At 43.2% G+C, this 18,642-nt stretch overlaps 1 long non-coding RNA gene and 1 pseudogene across 1 annotated transcript in view; both read right to left on the bottom strand.

Annotated features, from left to right (window-relative positions):
- The window catches only part of LOC132595322 (uncharacterized), a 49,683-nt gene that overhangs the window by 8,721 nt on the left and 22,320 nt on the right, over window positions 1-18,642 (bottom strand). The window lies entirely within an intron of this gene.
- Window positions 17,633-18,093, bottom strand: LOC132595326 (NOP protein chaperone 1 pseudogene; annotated as a pseudogene).

Below are 18,642 nucleotides of genomic sequence, written 5' to 3'. Positions count from 1 at the left end.
TATAATCTCAGTTTTATTTTTTAAAGTGGCAACCTTTCTTTGTAAATAGTAGCAAACATTTTGTAGTTACACAATTTGCAAACCCTTATGTATGTTTGATTTTCAATATCAGAAATTTTATATTGCAGTGTATTTGAATTGACTGCGTTAGAATGTAGAGTTCTACGAAGATAGGAACATTGTATTATTTACAATTTAGTCCTCATAACAAGCCAAGTTCTGAAATCCTGGAAGCTTTCAGTAAATATTTGTTAATAATTGACAATAATGTTAAAAATTGAAAAATTGATGCTCTCTCTCCTGATGACACATTTATACCATTGATTCCAGACTCACATTTTCTCTTTAGGATCAGATGGATGCTATATGCTCTCTCCCTTGCTTGCACGTTTGTGTGTGTGCGTGTGCATGTACACAGACAGGAGCACAGACACACAAATGTTGCAGGCAACATCCCATGCTTTATAGCCCCCTACAATACCATGTTTTCACCCACTAGACATCCGTGGACTCTAGGGTTATAATGAATGTTTTTAGACGAACAAAGTAAAAGTAATGTATCTGAAGAGGAGCCCAACCTTATCAGGAAACCCCTACCCTCTCCAAATCTGAAAATTGACCTCTCCATGTCTGCAATGATTTATTTTATTTTATCTTACCTTATTTTATTTATTGAGGGTATAGTTGTTTTACAATATTGTGTTTCTGGAATGATCTCTCACCTTCTTGATTCTGACATATCTATCTGTTCTAAGTGGGGGAAAAAACATTTTGGATAAAAAATACTGTTGCAGGAATAAACCCCTGCCTGACTGAATTCTTGGAAATTTCATGGCCGTGTCCACAAATTCTCTAGGACTAGGACACTTGTGAAAAATTAAATTTATTTGTAATTCAATTTTACATCATGAGAGGCACATTAGTAGAAAATATAAATGGAATAGAATAATGGAAGCACCAGATTTTACAGTGTTTTGAGACAGAGGCATTCTCACCTTGTGAGTTCATCAATGTGAGTAAAAGTTAAGGCTCTGCTGAAGTGTGTCCCACACTTATCACTTTAAGCATTCTCTTCAGTGTGAGTTTCTGGTGTATTTAAATATGAGACTCCAGCTAAACTATCCGCCACGTTTATAACATATATAGGGGTTCACTACAGGGTGAGTTTTCTCATGTCATCTAAGGTTACAGCTTTGTCTACAAGACTTCCCACATTGATGAGACCTGCAGTGTTTCACTCCAGTCTAAATTATCTTATGTTAATTCAATGATGAATAAAGGCTGAAGGCTCTTCCAAATTGATTGCAAGCATAGGGTTTCTGTCCTGTGAGAGGTCACTCATGTGGTGTGATAGTTGAGTTCTATGTGAAATCTCCTCGTATTTGTTACATTCAGTGGGCTCTTCTCCAGTGTGAAGTCTCTGCTATTGATAAAGAAAGGAAAGACTGTTAAAAGTTTGCTCACACAAAATTCATTTCTTTAGTTCTCTACATATTAATTCTAAGCCTAGAATTCTAAGCTCCCTCAGTGATGGTCTCCACTAACTACCCACCCCACCATGTTACTTATATTCACATAGAGTCTCACTTTGCTGAATTCATATAGATTTGTCTAACTTGTAGCCTCTCACTGCCATCGTTTTCTGATTAAGTTTTCGGTCTTCTTTATTTTTCAAACACTATATACCTGAGCTACATTTAAGCAACTGCCCTTTTGAAACTCAAGGTACAGTTTGTTTTGGGGGAAAAATAGTTCCAAATGAAAACTATTCAAAAGCCTCTGCCGGGTCAGCGTTTAAGTCCACTTTCAGTCAGGTGGTTGGGCTGAATTCCTCTTACCCTAAGATCATGTCTCTAATGTGGACAGTGGGGTTTATCCCTATAAACTTACTATTGACCTTCAGATAAATGGCTTCTTCCTGAAGCTACTGTCTGTGAACATTTTTAAAATGTTGATCTTTAACACAGAGTAAAAGTATGAAATGGAGCAATATATAAGAAATTGGAAACATATTATAGGATATTGACAATTAGAATATATCTTGAAGGGTAAAACAAACGAAAAATAAAATGGGTGGGATGTTGGCGAGATAAAGATGAGGAAAAGCACCGAAAGGGAGGGACTGAAACAATGGGTGCTGCGTTGACATTTAGCACCAGTAGCCACAGAGCCATCCTTTCCTCTAAGGCCAAGGAATATGCAGAAGTTTAGATTAATAAGATTGATACGTTCACAGAATTGTGACACCATCGGAGGGATTTTTCCACATTGACTTCAACAAGATTCCAGAGACATTTCACTCAAAAAAACCTGCAATTGACATTACCCCAGTTCTGGATGAAGTTCACAGTCACATGTCTTGAAAGTCACTGATTCCTAAAAACATGCAGGACATTCTGGTTCAGGCTGCCTCATTTCTCCAAATGTTCAGAAGTGATGGTTGAGGGTGACAGTACTGAGAAAAGGCAGCTGTGTGTATCAAAAGCTCAAACCTGTTTGACGTCAAACCCAATGTTCCTCTGGGCTGACTTGGCGTATGCCTTTCAGGTGCATCACAGAGATGGGCACACTCTGAATACAGAGTGACTTTCATGGCAAAGGAGCATCACATGAGGGGTAGTGTGAAATAACCTGCACAGTCCACAATAGAATGTTAATTGTGAGCTGACTGGCAATTAAAAAATGTGTACTTGGGAATTCATAAGTATCCCTGCTCCCCACTACTTTCAGTTAAATCTACAGACTTAGCACAAGACAGGCAATATACATGTTCCGCCACTTATCAGCAGTGACTACAGGCAAAGTATTCCCCCATACAAACCTCACTGTTCTCATGTGGGAAATACCTTAATAACTTCTCAAGAGAGTTGAGTGATTAAATGAGCTGACATGACATGTTTGAACATAACAAAACCCAATAAATAAAAGCTACAGGTGAATTAGTCACTAAAAAGTCAGAGAGCATTGATGCAATGTCCACCATTTTGTGTAAGTGAACAGACTGTATATACAACTTGGGGTCCGCAGTTGCTGCCTACCTAACCTCAACACAGAGCATGCATTCATCACCAGATATGAGGACAGACGGGCTCAACTTTACAAGCCAGAGGTCCCGGGGTTGCCAAACTGTAAGATGATCCCCAACTGACCTTTCCTGTGGGTTGAGGTCCCTCTTTCCCTCCTCGTTTCCTGGGACCTCACCACTTTGACTATCATGGTCTCTCCTGTAGCTTCCTCCTGTCTTCCCTGCTCAGAGACTAATCAGAGACTCTCAATGGTTCAGGCCTCTCCAGGGCTTCACATATCGCCACAGTTTTCTAAGTGTTCCTCTACCTACTATATCCTACTCAATGTACCAATTAAGGAAAAAATGCTTTCTGTAAAGTACTTCCAGTTTCTGAACAAAGGTACCTAAACAGGGGGAAAATGGCTGGTTTGGAACAAGAATGAAAGGGTATATTTTGTTGTGACTTTTTAGAGTTCTCAAAATAGTCAATTGTATTCTCAGAAAATAGATTAAAAATTGGAAAAACAAAGAAAGAAAAAGCAAAATTGGCTCCACTGTCCTCTCTGGGCCAGTCCTGCTGAAGGGCTTCTTCTCTTTCCCCTGCCCCCTCAGCCCTGCATATCCATCTAGCCAGCATCTCTGACCCTGGACGTATTCATCTCACCTGTGCACACACCTCCTCCCCTTCCAGACCTTGAACTTCTGCTCTTGCTCTTCCCTCCACTTGTGTCCATCACATGACAGAGCTCACTGCATTGCAGAGTCGCTTATGGAGTGAGTCACACCCCCGTCAAACCCATGACTGAGTGGAGAGAAATACAACCTCTCATGTGCCCTCTTTCCAACACAGACTTCATGGAGTCTGGAGCACATCGCTATAAATGTTGGAAAGGAGACGGTTGCTGTATTAGCCCTTGCCCTACTCCACGATCCTCACAGAGATGCCAGACGACAGGACTAGTGCTCAGAGCCTTGACTCCCACCAGGATACACTTAGAGCACTCAGTCCAAGTGGTGACACCTTTCTATCCACCGGAAAGAGAGTTACCACTTCAGGAGAAAGAGCAAGTCCCCACTCACCTGGGGACACATTGCCAAGAACTCAGCTGCTAGTATTCTCTCTCAGATACACTGTTTACTCCAAGCAGGAAAATCCAAGGAAAGAGAAGAAAGCCATGAGACTTGAATCCTATCTAGCGTTTTCAGACCTAACAGTCATGAAGCCATAAGCCTTTACCTGGGAGTGAACAACCACCCCACCTGCAAATGTGAACTGGCCTATGAGAAAAGAGGAGTAATCTTGTTTCCCACGGTCAAACTAAGAAGACTTTGGCTACTGCTTCTCATAAGGGAAATATTAGTTCCCCAAATTTATTTATTAGGAAATAAAAATCAAAGAGTTTTTAAAGGTAATTAACCCATGATATTCCAAGTTATTAGTCAGTTTCCTCCCTCGCCACAAATGCTAGGAGAACCTCCAGTGCACTGACCCCACTCTCCTAACATGTGTGCCAACCGTCTTCATTTTTATTCCAAATTAATCAAATCAAGTAATTTCAACATATAGTTTGAAGACCAACAATTTCCATATTCCTCTTTCCATATTCCTTCCAAATTCATCACAGTTGCTGGTCAAGATTCCAATCTTGGAGGGCTCCAAGTACCTGCTTCTTCCATGACTGAATCTAACTAGGATATTAAATCTGGTGGGGTTTGCAAATCTCCCAACATCTTTCAAATATCCCTGGACATTGTACTATATCTAGATGATTCAGTCTTATTCTATGTCTCACAAATATTTCAGACCTTCTCCATATCTTTTGATTTTTAATATTCTCAGTACTTTCGTCACTTTCCACAAAAGGGACCACCTTCTACTAGACAGATTATTCAGATAATTTGAGGAAATTCTTCAGCTCACTGTCACAAAATCTACAAATATTCCTCACGGTTTATTCCCAAGCCCATAGTAAGAATTGAAGAATCATCTCTTCCTTGGCCAAGTACAATTTCTCCAATTGTATTCTTTTCTCTCCTGCCTCCCTGGAAACTTCATGTAATTGATTATAATTTAATTATTATTTACCTTGGTATTAAAATACAGATGCTCTAAAACCCTAAAAATATCTTCCTTCAATGTTTGATATCATCAAACAACACCAGTCCTTATATAAAGCCACACAAAACCCACAGCTTGATGGGCTGTTTGTAGGTTAAACATATTTATAAAGACTAATCCTCCAGCTGCAATTCTCTTCCCAGAACTGGCCACAATTCACAAAACAGTGAGACCTCCGGCCAAGGCATCAAGACCGCTTTCGGAGGTTTTTAGAATATTAGCAAATTAAAGGAATCTCTTATAATTTCCTTACATGTATCTAAGTGGTTAACGTGTTGAGAAGGAAAAGTTTGTGTTAGGGAAGTTGTTCCTTGATTAGATTTATCCTGATTGACATCCAGATTAAAGGAGTTCTTTCTTTATGATTATACAATATATGAGGTTATCAGATCTATTAACAGGAGCCCACAGACAATTCTCTGCCTGATTCTATAGAAAGAGACTAAAACTTTGAACTCAGGAGTGTGGTAGTTGCATACTTAAGTAAAGACACAAACACAGTTTTCCCACACATTTTGTTTCTGGTGATTACTAAATAAAATTTTCCCCAGGAGGAATCAAAGTCATTTATTATTCAAAGAATTATTAATTTAAAGATAGTTATTTAATTTGATTAAAGAACATTGGTCACAGGCCATCTGAGAGTAGATTAGGTTACTGTGTACATGGAATCTCTGTGCATTTACAATCCTTATGTAATAGTCAAGAGAAACTTGCTTTATGACTCTACAGTTTACTTTTCTGCAATTTGTCCAGAGAGGAAAACAGGAAAAAAAGAAAAAAAAAATGATGAGTAGAGATATCGTGAAATATTATGGGTGTTGCCTGTAGGTTCTATTCAAGACAACAGAGAGAGGAGAGTTACTTAGCTAGTAATTTAAAGAAGGAATCTCTGAGGCACTGACATTTAACCTGAAAGTGAAGCGGTATAAGTGTAGCTGGAACTATGTATGTGTATATCAGGGAGGAGATGAACAGAGACGAGAGCACTCATTGTAGAGATAAAATCGATGCTTGGTTCTGTTTGTGTGGTTCTGGGACGTTATGTCGATGACTGAGCCCCAAAATTAGTGGAGCTGCTATCTGAAACTGCAGACGAGAGGAGGAGTAGTTTTTATTTGGGGAGGAAGTTCCTGGCTTCTGTCTGATATACATTTCATTGTAGGTGTCTGCTTCCCATGCAGTTATGGATGAGACCTCAGAAAAGAAATCTAGTATTCGTTTTTACGCATTATTATCATAGTGGTAACAGGAGAAGACTGAATAATTATAACAGTTTTCGAAGATGGTGTATATAGTAAAAAGAGAGAAGAGGGCTATAATGGAATCTTGAGATGTTGAAATAGTATTGTTTGAGGAGAACTGCACACAGTACACTGGCAGGAACTGACTAGTTTAAAGGCAGTGGGGAGTTTGTGATGTCAGAGGACCTTGGAAATATAAATTTCCTGACGGAGGTCATAGTCCAATTCTGCTTGGATCCAAGTAAAATACGAGAAACATTCATTGGATTTAATCACGGAGAGATAACTATAATGTTATAAAGGTTTATGTATACGCAAGTCAACAGTAACAGGGAGATCAACCCTAGTAAATCAAACTGTGGGAGGGGCGCCCAGAGATTCTCACTAATCCTGCACTGCTCTTTCAGTTTACTTTGGAAAGAGGAAATTCATTGGGCAGGAACTAGAGAAAAATTGGTTCAGAGATTTTGTTTCAAGAATGAAGAAACTGAAAAAGATGAAAAGGAATGGACTGGGAAGAGAGAGGTGTTAGCTGGTAGAAGAGCTTCAGTTTACAATTAATAATAAAATATCCTCCAGAGAGTAGGAGGGAAGGGGATACATTTGAGAAAAATGGGCTTATCCAGGCATAGAAATGACTTTCAGTTTAAACAGGAGCGGCATCGCCAATGGGTGAAGATTCAGGAATAGGTGTTGACTTCATGACAGTGAGCTGACACGTTTCTTCGAATATTCTACTTCATCTGCATGGTAGGAGGTGAACACACTGTTGAAAGTGAGGGAAGGTGAGAATTTCAGGGATTCAAAGAAACAAGGGGAACATTCGAAGTGTCTGCAAAACATGGGAGAATGCTTTATGATCACGTCCTGGTAGGATGCAGATATTTATAAAACTCATTGGGAGATACGTATGATAGATGCAGCCATAGGAAGCGGAGTCTTTTTGTCATCTCTGATTGGGGTCTTGATCATCAGCTGTGCTGAGAGGTCAGAGGGACCTGAGAATTGTTCCATAAAACTCAGGAGACATGGAAATGATCGGGAGGCTGGGTCAATGCACTGGAGGATTCCTGTGTTGGGAGAACCTAAGCACGGTAGTCATTGTGTGAACAGACTGGAGGGGAAGTGTTATGATAACAGGGAGGATTCCAACCACTGATTTGATAGGTGACATATCCAGGTGAAACTTGAACCAAGGTGACTGAGGGCAAGGGCATCCGGGGTGTGGGGAGAGGGCACAGCAGGGAGGGTGGGGCCTCTGAAGCACTGGGGCGGGTGTTGGAGAAAAAATCCTGGTGCGTTTGATCAAGAATTATTTCATGAAACATTTGAGAGAGGTGTTCTTTCTGTGGAGTCAACATTCCCCAACTGATCATTATGCGGGTTTCCTGCAGTTTGGTGTAACTCCTAGGAAATGAACATTAATGAAATAACTCTGAAAAAGTAGCTCTAATAAAAGTACAACACCCAAGGATTTTCACGTTTTATGTGTAAATGAAAATATTACTGTCTTGATTATGTGCAGTAGCCTACACTGCCTTATTGTTGACCCTGGAGAGAGGGGGTTCACCATATCTACACATGCCTGGGGGTTAGGTGGTAGAGCTCATTCCCAGGTGAATGGCTGGGGATTCATGCCTGGACTGCCTAACAATGCTTTAAATGCCTGGATTCTCTTGGTTGCTTTCCCTTTCCTCATCTTTACCTGCTCAGTTTTTCATCTGACCCTGCATAAGTATGCAGAGGCGGACAAGTGTTGGCTGAGTTCCTTACAATGAAACAACAGGTGAGAAGAGACTTATTTTTATTCTTGAATTGGTCCCTCTTTTGCCAAATGGTCAGGTTTCTCGTTTTGGCCTGTATCTTCTAAGTACACCCATGAAATACTAATGCCAGTTATGTTCACCACCCTGTTAGGGAGACTGATGTGGAAATAATCTCCTTCCGTCATTCACACCCACTTGTTCCAGACTCCATTAATGCTGTGACTTCACAGAACACATGGGAGAGATTTTCACTAAAAACAATAAATACAGCCCTTAGGCTCAGTAAAGAAAAATTCCCTAATTACCATGTGAATGACTAAAACAGCCTTAGGTGTGTGGTGAACACAGGTGATAGTAATGAGAGAAACAAGTTTGCAGACCTGGGGTGGGGATGGGGGGTGGAGCAGATGTGAAAGGTGCTGGGGTGGAGGTAGATGCTGGACAATAAAGTGTAATGAGGAATTATTTACTATTTCTAATTTTTAAAATATTAAACTTTTTATAGACAATATTTGAACATTTTTAAGTCTACAAAAGAAGATAAATAAAATTTCCTTCCTTCACAATAACTCAATTATCCTATGTGTACTTTTCTTTTTAAAGAGTTTCCTATTTATTTATTATTTTTGGCTGTGTTGGGTCTTTGTTGCTGAGCACGGACTTTCTCTACTTGCTGCGAGCGGGGGCTACTCTTCGTTGAGGGGCACGGATTCCTCATTGCCGTGTCTTCTCTTATTGGTGAGCACGGGCTCCAGGCGCGCATGCTCAGTAGTTGTGGCTCACGGGCTTGGCCGTTCCGTGGCACGTGGGATCCTCCCAGACCAGAGATCAAACCCATGTTTCCTGCATTGGCAGGTGGACTCTCAACCACTGCGCCACCAGGGAAGTCCCTCCCTATGTGTTCTTCACCTTTGTTCAAACTTGAAAATTGAATGTAACATATGCAGATTATTCTTTTCTTAATTGTAACTGTGTATTGAGGAGAAAGTGTATGATAGAATGAAATGTAGGGCACTGGACAGCAAATGACAGATTAGGGAGCTCGAAGCCCTCACTCCCTGCCAGTAACATCAATACAGCCACCAGGGTTTGTCAGCACAGGGGACCCAAGAAGTGGCAACAATGATCTCTTTTCTGCTCCCACCACTCTCTGACCTGGCAGGAGTACGGATTACCTGCCGATATGTGTGTGTGCGTGTGCGTTTCTTTTTTCTTTGTGTCACACCTGGACTTGCTGATTGAGCCTGCGTGTTTTAAGAAAGCAATAGCCATGTTGCGCTAACAATACAGTGGACCCTCCGTCGCTCTTGTGTCTTTGGGAGTTGAGTGCACACAAAATTTGTATGATGGATCCAGGCGCGAACTTCCAGTTGTCCTCTTGGCTCATACCTGCTATATCAGGGGAATGTTCTTCCCTTGGGAAATCAGCTCAAAGCTTTTGGAGAGAAAGGCTGCACAGGTGTAGGTTGGGGCCAGCAACCCTCGGCATGGACGACTGGGCAAACCAAGTGAATTGCTAAGGGTTCCTGATATGAAGAAACAGGCTGAGGACATAGGGAGGCCAGGCCTGCAGAGTGAAAGTTCTTCTTGCCTGTAGGTAGCTCTGGGTGTGGGTGGAGGAGAGACATTGAGGGGCTGAGATGCCAGCTGCCTGTCCCAGGACTGCAGAAGGAGGGGGCAGAAAAGCAGGAAGTGTGGCTCATGTTTGTTTCTGACACACTCATCGTTCTGGTTCTTGAGTCCAGGCTGTAAGGAGGAATTTACTCTTGTTTTGCAAAGTTGCTTTACCTATTCCAATCCTCTACTTTTCCATTTCAAAAGATATATATAAACTCGCTCTTTTCATTAAACAGCTTGTCATCAACATTTTTTCCAAGTCAATACCTATACATCCAGCTCATTTAAAAAAAAATCAATAAACCAAAGCACAAAGTGATATTACTGTATTGTCTGAGTGTACTTGAAATTTACTTACCTGGTCCCTCTCATTGACTGTTTTCTAAATGTTCTGTTCTTAAGTAATACTGATATCAATATTCTTAGTACACATGTATTTGCACAAATGTTCCCACCTACCCACTTCTTGTCATTTGACTTTGCTTGTGGAATATGTAAAGATCAATTAGGTGGTCAAGTTATGAATCGTTTCCTTTATGGCTTCTGGGCCCTGCTTTTGATGTTTTAGTAACATCTCCACTCTGCAATTACAGAATAAAATGTCGTCCGTGTTTTCTATTGGTACGTTCATGGTTTCAGCTTACAGTTCACGCAGTCCATCCCCCTGCAGAATTTTCCTTGTTTACAGCGGCCGGCGGCCCAGGAATAGCGTGAAGAGCGCGTCTCCTTCGCGGCAGCCTCCCGGCACCATCCTCCCAGCTCCTCGTCTCCCGTCTGCTGCCGGGGTCGCGCCGTGTCGTGCCGAGCCGGGCGCTAGCTCCGAGGCGGACTCCCCGAGACGAGCTCGGGCTTTTGGGCGGCCGGCACTGCACCCTCGCCTTTCGGCGATCGGGATCCGGCCCGGGGACGTTCGAGCCGGTGGTCGGGCGCCACCTGGCGGCCGCTTTTATATCGTCCCTTGTCTCCGGAGCTTCGGCGATCTTCGCGAGAGCTGACATTCGGACGCCGGGCGCGAGGCAGCGTTCCGGGAGCCCGGCTATGCGTGTGGCGACTGTCCCGGTGGTCCCGGGGCATGGGCTCCTCCTGCGTTCGCTGGAGATTGGGTGTGTAGGTTTACGAGGATGTGAGCGTTGCCTCGCTCCCTAGTATGGTGTGAGGGCTGCCTGGCTTGGTCGACCAGCAACCGCCCGTGCCCCTCTGGCCACGGGAACTGAGCGGACTCGACCCTACCTGGGCCGCCCGCCGCGTTGTGTAGGGAGAGGGTCTTGCGAGCCCTCCGGAGGGCCTGAGGCTTGATGGTCCGCTTTTCTGAGTCAATTTAGGGGCGTTCATTTTCTACCACTTGGGTCCACCAGCGTCCCACTCCGGACGTGGGGAACGCACCGGGCACGGGCGTTGAGGCCGTTGGAGGGCCCGATGTGCTTGTTGGCTGGCGCGCTTGTGTCCCGGTCTCCGGGGCATGGGCGCACGCTGCTCTCGCGGGATTTGGACGGGCAGACATTCGTAGTGTGAGGACGGCGCTGGGCTCCCTAGAAGTCGAGTGGTGGGTCTGCTCGGTTCGACCGGCACTCCCTTGTGTCCCTTGCGCGTGAAACACCCACATTGAAGAACGTGGTCAAGAGAGAATATCCATGACCGGCATCGGCCGTGTGGCCCGGTGGTGGTACCTTCGCGTTCCAAGTGTCGCCTGGGAGTGGTTCTAAGTCTACTACGGACGTGGACGCCGCCAAGTTTCCGCCGGCCTTCTCTCGATCCCGTTCGCCCTTATTCCCAAATATGATTTTCTCCGCAGTGGGTAGGGCCCGAATGGCGTAACGGGGAGGCACTGGAAGTGCGACCCCGGCCTTCACGTCGTCCTTCACACGGGACCGCCACGTCCCGTCCAATAGGACGCCCGGTGCTGCTTCTTGGCCGCCTTGGGAAAACGGTGCGTCCCGGTCCCGTCGCCGTGGTGGAGCTTCTCCCCTGCGGCTACTTTCTCCGAAATCCGCGAGAAGCGGTCATGGGGCTCCGCAGACGGTGTTCCCCTGCAGGCCGAGGTGCGTCTACGGGGGAGTGCCCGGCGTCCCCACTTCTGTTGGCCTCGTCGGCGAAGCGCTTGTGTGGACCAGGTCCTCTCACCAGAGGTGAAAGCAAGGACAGTCGCGGGCGAGAGGGGAGTGCGCTCCAGGCGCAGCCACGGTCCAGCCTGTGGCTTGGTGGTTGGAGAAGCCTAACAAATGGGGAAATGGGAAGGTGCCTGGGGCGTCTGGTGATGGTCGTGAGGAGGCATGAGGCGATGCGCGGTCCTGGGTGGGCGCGGTTGTCAGAGGCTCCTCGTGAGAATCTCGTACTGGAATGGCCTCTGAACGCGCGTGTGGACGAAGAGACAACCCGTGGAGAAAAATGGGACCTGTGGTGGGCCAGAGGGGATGAGTTGGGACGGGTGGAGGCACACCTTCTCTTCCGTGCCATCCAGATCTGTCCCAGTGGTTTTTCCTTCATTTGGTTGTTACCTGGCGTCTGCTGCTGCAAGGAAGACTAGATGACCATACAGCGTTGTCGTGGCAAGAAACAATTTCAGTGACTTGAGAATTTGTTTGGAGATCCACTAGTGTAGACACTGGTGAAGTGAGAAATTCTGAGATCTACAGAACTGAAAATTACTATGGTCGTTACTCAACAGCATTATAATTACCATTGTTTGTAATTAGTGATAAAACTGAGTAAAGTTGAGTCACACAGTAGCTGACTAATTGGGGATGATTAAAAGGGGGTTTTCAGTATTTCTAAATCCTGCTAAATGGGCAGAGGGCAAGGTGGAGACAGCAAGTATGTGCCAGGTAAGGCTGTGACGGGTGTGAGAATAAAGAGAGGTGCTGAGCAGATTATGGAGGGTTTCTGAAAGGTACAAGAGGCTGGAAAGCATTCTTAAAGATATGTGGGGGAACAGATCTGGTAAGTTGCAGTTTACAGAAAGAGAAAGGCTCATTGCTAGTCTCCACAGAAGGATTCAGTAACAGTATCTTATCAAATGCTCTGTTAAAAACACTGCAGTTTATAAATCCTTTAGAAACATACCCTACACATTTGCTAGCAGCAGAATTATGCATTGTTGCATTGTTTGTAATATAAACGGATTATTGAATATCAGCGTGCATCCCAACGTGGATTGGCAAAGTGCATTATAGTACGTCATCCATTCAGTGCACTGTCATGCAGGAAACGATGTCTTGATAGAGGATAATTTGCAAGATACTGTCAAATGAATAAAAGCAAGATATAAGAACACCGTGCCTAGTATTCTATTTGTGTTTTTAATTAGGGTGCCAAGGAGAAATGTATATTCATATTTGCTTGTATGCACATAAAGACACTCTGGAAGTTTGCTGTGGGAAACCAGATACACGGCTACCTGTGGAGGGCAGGGGCTCCTGGGCAAAGAGGGGGAGACGGTGTGGGGCACAATGTAATGCAATTTTCAGGACCTTCAACCATGTACATGTACTACAACCTCTCTAGAAATCCAAGAAATTGAATTTTTTAAACCTCCAAGGATTAAAATGCATTTACTATTTCTACCAACTGAGTACATGTCAAGTTTGTTTCACCGTGGAGCTATGCCTTCTCTAAAATGTCTACTCAAGTCTTCCATGGTGATTTTGACTATTTTCCCTTACTTTGGTAGCAAAGAAAACCAGGGGAATCAACGGATGTGTAGTTCATCAGCCCCTGCAGTGGCTCCCTGGCGTTTTTCTTTCAAATACTTTATACACTGTGTTTTCTGGTGCTATTTTCATAAGTTTTATTTGCAAGAAAGAGGATAGAGGATAAATAAGCTGTATTAGGGTTTTGCTAGGGTTGCCAGAACAAGATAGTGCAAACTGGGAGGCTTAATTTTCTCACAGCTCTGGAAGCTTTGAGTTCGAGATCAAGGTGTCTACAGGTTCAGTTTCTTCTGAGGCCTATCTCCCTTGCTCGCAGGTGGCTGCATTCTTGCTGCATCCTCAGATGGACTTAACTCTATAAGCTGAGTGTGCATGGCTGTGTCCTAATCTTCTCATAGGGGGCATAGCTCTGGGTTAGGGCTCACCCTTGTGACCCATTTTAACTTCATCATCTCTCCTAAGGCCCTATTCCCAAATACAGTCACATTCTGAGGTACAAGGGTCTGGACTTCAATATGTGAACTTGCAAGGTTTCAGTTCAGACCTTAAGGGAAGCTGCTCCCTGTTGGTTGAAGCAGAAATCTCAGAGGAGAGAGGAGTCTTCCCACACGGTCTAGAACTTCTTGACACAGCCAAGTCATGACCCATAAGCCTGATTCCGTGGTTTTGCATGTCTCTGTGACAGAGAGTTTAGGTCAGGGTATGACTAAGGAATTATGTCCTCAGTACATTGTCACTAAATATTTCTGCCTTTTGGAGGCCAGGTGTTCACAAAAGTAAAGAAGTTATGTTCTGCTCAGCAAGTTTCGGCCTTGGAAGTACACAACACACTGAGGAATCAGCCTAAGTGTCTCCCATATCCTGATCAGGCCACGGACACAGGAGCAGGAGACAGCCATTAGAGGCCACAGCCTTGCTGGGAAGCAGGTGCATCACCAGTTTAGCTCAATCAGATCTGTGTTCTAGGTGCTGAGCTTGAGGAAGGCGTCAGTCCTGGGACACTGTGGACACGATGCAGAAAAATTACCTTAAACCCTGAGTCCTACTTAAATAGAAAAACTGTGAGATATTAATTCTTATTGCCTCCACTGAGCTATAAACTTGGTGAAGGTGGTTATGTTTTACGTTCCACCTCTTAGTCTCCAGAAAATTCCACATGCTGGAATCCTGGAGACTCTCAATAAATATTTGTTACTTTAATGAGTGGTGTGTGAGAGAGCTACCTGATTTTTCTTGAAGACTCTTGTCCTATGATAATTTACAAAATCCAGAACACTTGGGAGATATGTTCTCCCTTAAGTATCTGATGGATACTGTGGACCCTCCACCTAGTAATGCACATGCACAGACACAAACACATTGCTGCAGTCGGCCTCAAGTGTTCTATTTCCCTCTTTTCAAGCTCATAGACCAACCCTTTAGCCTTCTATATATATGGGCTTTATACTCGTTTTGTGTGTGTGGGTGTGTGCATACATCAAGAAAGAAAAAGTTAATGGATTTGAAGGGAGAGAACACATCATGTAGCTCCTGCCCTCTCTCAAGCCAATCTGACAGCAGATAAACTTAGGACATAGGCATTCTCCACGGGGACCATCTCTTTTCCCCAGGTCTTTATTTATTTTTCTTTATTTTTAACATCTTTATTGGAGTATAATTGCTTTACACTGGTGTATTAATTTCTGCTTTTATAACAGTGAATCAGCTCTATAGCCTGGTCCTTATTGATTAGCACCATTCTCATTGGAGGAAGAATGGAACTCGGGAGGGGGACCAAGTCCCTCTGACTTCCCTGGCTCAGGGTGCAGAGAGTGGGAGGGGCGCCCCAGCCCCTGCCCCTGCCTCTGTTTACTCCCTGAAAAGTAGGGGCCACAGCCTCAGCTGCAGAAGCAGAAGAGCCACTCCTCTTCTCTTTGCTTAGTGTTCTCATGCAATATCTCTTCCAATATTTTCACTTTCAGCATATGAATGTCCTTACTTCTGAGTGAGTCTCTTGTAGACAACATATAGTTGGACCCTTTTTATGTCTATCTTGTCCATCTTTGTTTTTTTAATGTTATTAAATAGTCACCTCTATTTTAGTATGAAACTTATAATTTTCTTTCTTTATATTTAAATCTTTAAGACCTACATAATTTATCTTAGTATCCAAATTGGTTTAAAAACAGCCACCCCTGACTCTGTATATTAAATAATTCAACCATTTTACACTTACTTAAAACGACATCCCTATCACATATTAAATGTTTGTTTTTCCTTTTCCTCCTATGTCATAAGAATGTCCAGAGGAACTGAATTTAGTTGACTTCTTTAACTGTATAGAATACCTAGTCGTATTATATGAGAAGGCCATAGCAGGAGAGAAATATAATTCTACACACTAATATGTATTCTAGACTGACTAGTCTCTTTCACTGACCATCAGATTATTTCTACTTGGCTTTGTATTTCCAGTGAAGTTACACTTTCATATCCGCATGGATAGCATGGCTTAAAATGCCCTGTACATCCTCAATATACCTGTAAATTCATTTATCGACATCATTCAGTGCCTACTGTGTACATGCACCAAGCTAAGGAGTGAATCAGACAAATACAACTCTTCCCACAATGTGGCATGAATATTATCTGGTAGAAGACAATCCTTAAATATTCACACCAATAATCCATCACAGCTGTGTTTGGTGCTACGAAGTATACCCTTTGCAGCTGAGAAGTCTCGTTTCCAGATCTGTTCACTTCTGCATACTTTGAGTGCACAGCCGATTTCCAATTCCCAATGAAAAATACCAGAAGGCACTTGGAGAATTATCTTCAGCGTATTTACAAGATGTTATAAGCTAATGAGAGGAGTAGGAAAAAATAATTAAAACAAACCCCTAAAATATTAGGCAACAAAGTCTCATCAGCTCAATGCACTTGGAGACAGTCCTTTAAATGCTCAGGTCTATATCCTGAGCAAAGCCAGGCCCATGGCAGATGAGGTCCCAAACAAGTTAAATAAGATCAAGAATGTGGCAGAAAGGCAACTCCAATGCAGGATCATTTTGCCTTTTGAAAGGGAAAACCTGTTACTACCATTTTATGTACTGTGACCTATTTTCCTGGGGTGTCCCTATTCTCTACAATTAATAGGTTTCAAAACTGTGGGCAACTGGAAGGAATAATTTTAATAGCTGAAACAAACAAAAAATTCCTTTATGAGAAAAAGAAAACCCAAAAAAACCACAAAATTTTCCAACCAGCAAATTTTACATGCATTGAGAGGTTACAGAGTCACTGACAGTGATTAAACCACAGAGCACCAGTTTTCCAGCTCAAACTGGAAAGGATTTTTTTTAATTAAAGTAGATATGTCTGAGGGCACCTAAATATAAGTAATTCTTTACTTTGTAAAAAATTTCTCCCTCGCGGTGAGATAGAGAGGGTGGAAGGGAGACGCAAGAGGGAGGGGACATGGGCACACATGTATACATATAGCTGATTCACTCTGTTACAGACCAGAAACCAACACAACATTGTGAAGAAACTATACTCCAATAAAGATGTTTAAAAAAAAAATGTTCTCCCTCAATGAACCCATTTTGATGGTAACAAATAAATGTGACTTTATAATAACCTAAAAAAAAAACCCAACCTAAGTTTTTGTTGGTTTTGTTTTGTTTTGTCAGTACGCGGGCCTCTCACTGCTGTGGCCTCTCCTGTTGCGGAGCACAGGCTCCGGATGCGCAGGCTCAGCGGCCATGGCTCACGGGCCCAGCCGCTCCGTGCATATGGGATCCTCCTGGACCAGGGCATGAACCCCTGCCCCCTGCATTGGCAGGCGGACTCTCAACCACTGCACCACCAGGGAAGCCCCAAGAGGCCAATTTAAAACAAAAACAAATGGGTAACTTGTATTTTTACTTTAAAATAAGTTTGAGATTTCCGAAGTCTATGCTGATGAAAGAGGATGCCAACAAATTCACTCATCACCATACATAAAGTTAAGCTTTCTAAACTAAATCTCTTTAGCATGAGATCAAAAACAGTCTGCTCTTAGAAGATCCCCAAATGCTATCTCTTCCAACTCTTTAAAAGCTAGCTTGTTTCTCCAAGAAGCAAAATACATTCATTTTTTCAAACACCATAGGTATCTGAAATGCAAAATAACCAGCAAGCCACATTCTTTTCCACAGAATTAGCAGGAACTATCACCTGTTTCTCAGATTGTTTATGTCCCTGTTTTCTTTTTATTCACTGGCAGGACGGCCCAAAACCTCTATTTTGCCTTTTCCATCTTCTGAATGACGAAGCTTAACTGTATCAATGGTGACTTCACCTTCAGAAGAGGTGCTATCATCTTCATCCTCAAATTCTGAACTGTCCTCTGAACTGTCTTGTGAATTCTCTTGTGAACTGTCATCTTCTTTTGAATCAGACTGATTCATCTCAAACAAGGCCACATCCATTTGCATAATTTTTCTGAGAGTCTCGTCAATATTTTCAATATTGAAATGACCAGGTGGTGCAGCTGCCATTTCTTTCCTTAGCTTTTCGTTTGCCTGAGCCATCTGTGGGAGAAAGCTCTGTACTTGGTCCAATAGGGGACTCCTCTCTATCCTGTTTGAAGAGTGGAATTCTTTCTGGAATTACGCTTGGAGTTGATGAGCAACCTGTCCCATATACCTCCGCGGCCGCCCCTGCCCTCCATCAGCAGCTCTCTGGACACCAAGACCCTGGAGCTGTCCCGGGAAAACGATGAACAGCTCGCATCGGGCTGGGATTTGCCGTGGGCCTCCCTGCTGCTCGCCCGTCTTTAGAGCAGCCCCTCCAGGCCCAGATGCCGGAAAAAGGCTGGGGACATCTTTGTTTTTTAACTGATGAGTTTAAGCCATATATATATATATCTATATATATATATCTATATATATATATATAAATTACTGATATGGAATGACATTTAATTGCCAATTTGTTTTCTGTAATGTCATATAGCTTTTCTGTCCCACATTTTCTCACATACTGATATCCTTTGTTCTTACTTTTTGTACTCATTTTCAAAATTAATTTCTTTGGCTGTGCCAGGTCTTAGTTGTGGCATGGGGGACCTTTGATCTTCTTTGCAGCATGCGAACTCTTAGTTGTGGCATGTGGGATCTAGTTCCCTGACCAGGGATTGAGCCCAGGCCCTCTGCATTGAGAGCGTGGAGTCTTCGTCACTGGACCACCAGGGAAGTCCACTGACTTGACTTACTTTTAA

The sequence above is a fragment of the Globicephala melas genome, unplaced genomic scaffold (assembly GCF_963455315.2).
Source record: "Globicephala melas unplaced genomic scaffold, mGloMel1.2 SCAFFOLD_75, whole genome shotgun sequence".
Classification (NCBI taxonomy): domain Eukaryota; kingdom Metazoa; phylum Chordata; class Mammalia; order Artiodactyla; family Delphinidae; genus Globicephala; species Globicephala melas.
This window is presented reverse-complemented; position numbering and strand designations above follow the sequence as displayed.